Consider the following 4,250-nt stretch of genomic DNA (forward strand, 5'->3'; position numbering starts at 1 on the left):
AATAATAATAATAATAATAATAATAATAATAATAATAATAATAATAATAATAATAATAATAATAATAATAATAATAATAATAATAATAATAATAAATAAACCCCCGGCCCCTCGCCGCCTCGGGATCGAGAGGGACATCTCGGGCAGCGCCCATGGATGTGCCGGCAGCGGCCACGCGTGTGCTGAGGACTCGGTCCTGTCCTTCCCTCGCCCGGCTCGCCATTAACTTTTGGGGYTAGCGGCCGTGGTCCCGTTTGTCAGACCCCCATCCCGAGACCCGAGCGGGGACACGGAGGGGCTGATGAGGGCCCTCCCGCCCRGCTCCAGGGGCCGCTGCGAGGGAAGCACCTGCCTGCCGAGGAACTGCTTTTAATTAGGCGCGATAAYGACCTTCTCTTCGGCCCGGGGAGGYGAGTCAAGTGCTTTTKCACTCCMGGCCGCGATCCCGCCTTCAAATGACGGCTTTGCCCCAACTGTTAGTAAAGTTGCGGAGATAGAAGGGTTAAAAAAGGGTGACCGGAGGGGCCCCCTTGGGTTCCACCAACAACGCGGGGTGACRGGCGAGTCCCTGTGCCCCTCGTCTTTCCCTGTCACCCTGACACTGCTTCAGGGCTTTCAACCCTCTCCTGTCTCTCACACGACCCAAATCGACTGAGAGGGGCAACGGATTTGTACTCCCGTTTTCACATTTCGAGGGAAAATTCCGCTTTTCCTGGCGTTTACAGCTCCTTCCCCCGCCTCGACGTCTTCCCTGACAGGAAAAGAAAAATCGCGGCGAGGCCCCTGCACCGGTCCAGGGCAGACGGGTGGGTGACAGCAAGGCCGCCGCCACGGCTCGGGGCTGACGGTCCCCTCAGGAGGAGCCCCGCGGTGCCCGGGCACGCCAGCATTCGCCCGGCCGCCCAGCGCCGGAGCTAGAGCCTGTCCCTGCTGCTTGCTCAGCAGACAAGCTCYTTCGGAAGGTGCCCAGGGCTTGCGGAGCGAGTGGGGAACCCGCAGCCGGGCGGGTTAAGCGGGGGCACAGCAGCTGCCGGGACCTGCCCCCGCCAACATCAAACCGGCACGAGGGGCTTTGTCGGCTCGATTGGCCTCTCTGAGGGGGCATCTTTCGAGAACTGCAAAGAAAATACTGTCTTGCAGTCCCTGTAATCCACGGTTTTCATTTACTATTATTCAATCAGGATTTATCTCTGTTYTTTTAGGAGGCTACTTTTCCAGGGCTGTTACTCGATACTGATCCATTAAATCATTCCAGCTGAGAGATTAAATGTATGATTTGCAACCAGCTGGATTTCTTAAATGGTGTCTTCGCCTCCCTTCAGAGTATGAGCAGACCCGACGAGAAAACACTTTGCTTTGGCATGGAAACTCKCTCATTTGCCCGAAAATTACCACACGGAGTTCATTCAATGCCAACAGTATTCTCTTCCTTTCTCTTCACTGGATTAGATTTCCCCCAGCCATAAAATGACTCCAAAAGCGAGATACCATCGTAAAGGCAGAGCATGCCAAGCGAGCGGSCAGGCAGCGGGTTTAAGCCTTCCCTGGTTCTAACACCGCAGCCGCTCTGCGTCTCTCAGGGCCGCCCGGGCTCCAGCGAGCCCATACAAGCAGCGCCGGCCCCRGGGAGGGGGAGTCGGGGCGCCGCTGGGCACTCACGGGGGCTGGGATTCCCCGCAACGCAACCCACGGGGCCGATTGCAGGGACATTCTGTGCCCTGGAAGGGTGGTGGGGGTCAAGGGCAGKCTGTCCGCCTCCCGGACAGATCTCCCCGTTGTGCCCGAGAGGGGCGATGCGGAGGAAGGAGCGACCCCTTCTCACCGCTACTAGTCGAGGTAATAAACACAGAGCAATTACGGGAGAGTGACTGACCACCCTCCGCCTGTGGAGATCCCCCTCGGGGACGGCGTCTCTGAAACTGGCCATCAGATCTCAAATATCCGATAGATGGGGAACACCGTCGCTTTGGCTGTGCCGGTCTCCCGGCTGTGCCGGGAAAAAAAAAAAAAAAAAAAAAAAAAAAAAAAAAAAAAAAAAAAAAAAAAAAAAAAAAAAAAAAACCCACCAAAAAAAAAAAAGACCCCTCTAAGCTAAAAGGGATCTGGGGCTTTTCTCCGAACGAAACCACACGGTAGATGCACCACACCGTAGAGGCACCACACCTGGGGGGATTTGCCGCACCTATGGGGGAAGCACTTTCTGGGCACAGTCGGGGAGACGGAGCCGCATCCGCACACACCCGGCAGCAGCAGCAGAGCCCGATGTCAGTCAGCGACTCCTCTCTGACAGTCTTGGTTTTTGCTAAAAGGACCAGTGAGGTGGGATCGTACACAACTCGGGGAAGCAGCGAGGTGACCCGCTCAGGGAGAAAGCCCAACCACACACCACGCTCTCCACGGCTACCCGTAGGGCCTCCTCCCGCCCGGTTCGCGTCCCACTCAGCGCTGCCAACACCTCTCTGCCCCACGTCTGGTTTCGTTTGGTTCGGGGAGATTTCCTAACCGTCCTGACTTTCCAGGTGTTGATATTTTTGTTGGGTGTGCTCTCGACACGCTCTTAAGAGCGATRTCCCAAACTGTTCATAATTTTTCAGTGTCCCCTCATTTCCACCACTGGAGCCGGGGCCTCGCTCGCTGCGCGGTGCATTGCGCTGCGGATGCTCGCTCCGAGCAGATATCGTGGGTAACCGARTATCTCAGGGCACGGAGACAAACACACCCGTCCCCGGCCCCGCAGCAGCCTGGGAGCCCCGTTCACCGGCTCCAGGAGCCCCTGTACCCAGGGGAGACCGTGCCCTTGCCCCGCTCCTCCGGTTTTGGCGGAGCGGGCCGGGAGGGCAGCGCAGCAGGGCACAGATCCCGCTCCTGCCCCGTGCGTGCCCCGACGGTGGGGAACAGCCGGGCGCTCCGCGGCACGGACAGCCCCCGAGGCCGCTTAGTTCCACGGCGTCGGGGGAAATGGACGAGGGGCTCCRGAGCGGCCCTATTCGGTCGTTGGGTCAGGCCTTCCTCGAGAATATCACTACCTCTGGTCACTACCCCGTCACGCAGGTGTCCGGTGGCAAAAAGGGGACGCTATTTAGCCATTTTCGATCGTACGTGTCCCACTGAACCGGAGATGTTCAGTCACCTGTCCCCCTCGCCGCAGTACTCCAGGTGTTCAGGGAGAGATGTCTCACCCGCGGGTGACTGACTAGCCGTGCACCTTCGCCATCTCCTTGTGAAGGACGGCGTGTCCCCACGCGGAGTGAGTCCACCCGCTGCCGAGGGGCCGCTTCCCCCCGGGGCACCTGCCGCCGGCCTTTCCAAAGCACCGGGCAAATCAGAGCCCCGCAGGGACACAACAGATGCTCACCTTCYGGAGGAGGTGGGAAGGAAAGGGAAGGAAAGTGGGGAGCGGGGATCGGATGTCCCGTCGKAGCCTGCCCGCGCTGTTTTCGGCTCCGTGGACAGGGTGGTCGGGGTTTGGGGAAGGAACGATGAAACCTTTACTGCTAAAGTTCTCTCTGATCTAGTTCCCTGCTCTTTCCCCCGTCCTCCTCACTACATCGCTTTGGAACGGCGCGGCTGCGAGTACCTCTGCCCAGACCAACACTCCTGCACGACTAGGAATCGCTCTTCCAATGTGATTTATTGGACTTTGTTCAACTTTGCAGAAAATTGTAGGCTTGATAAAGTCCCTCTTTATAACTCTTCACACACCCCGGTTTTTTTTTCTTCCTCCCAGTTGCCAGCCAGTTTTGCTTGGGTTGCCACCCAGACAAGCTCCTGACAGTCACTTTTCAGACTCAGGTGCTCGTCTCACACACGTTAGCTCCAAATGCTGCCTCGGTTTTCACGCTGCAGCCTATTTTTGGAGAGCCGGGCAGCGCAAATGAATATTCTCGATGAAGGTAGCTTTCAACGGATTCTTTACAAAATCTATCCCCCTTTCCTCCCTCCCATCCCGTGGGTACACACGCACCATACCGAGGTTTGCATTTTTCATGGCGGGACAAGTAAGTCTATAAAAGGCATGTTTGTTTTTCCTGGCTGTTTCAAATATGTATTTCCTGGAGGACTTCACATYTGACGGGGTCATCAGAAGCACATGTGGGATTTTCATCTTTCCAAGTGATTTCTCCTCTCCTACCGTCCTTTCCGTACCAGCACTGTTTGATGATTTRACATTTTACCTATCAGTCCACCTTAGCTTTCATTAAACAACATCTCCATCCCAGACTCTTGGTGAGGCCCCAGTTTGTTTCCAT

The sequence above is a fragment of the Malurus melanocephalus genome, unplaced genomic scaffold, assembly GCF_030028575.1.
Source record: "Malurus melanocephalus ecotype Western Australia unplaced genomic scaffold, MMel_1.1 scaffold_217, whole genome shotgun sequence".
NCBI lineage: Eukaryota > Metazoa > Chordata > Aves > Passeriformes > Maluridae > Malurus > Malurus melanocephalus.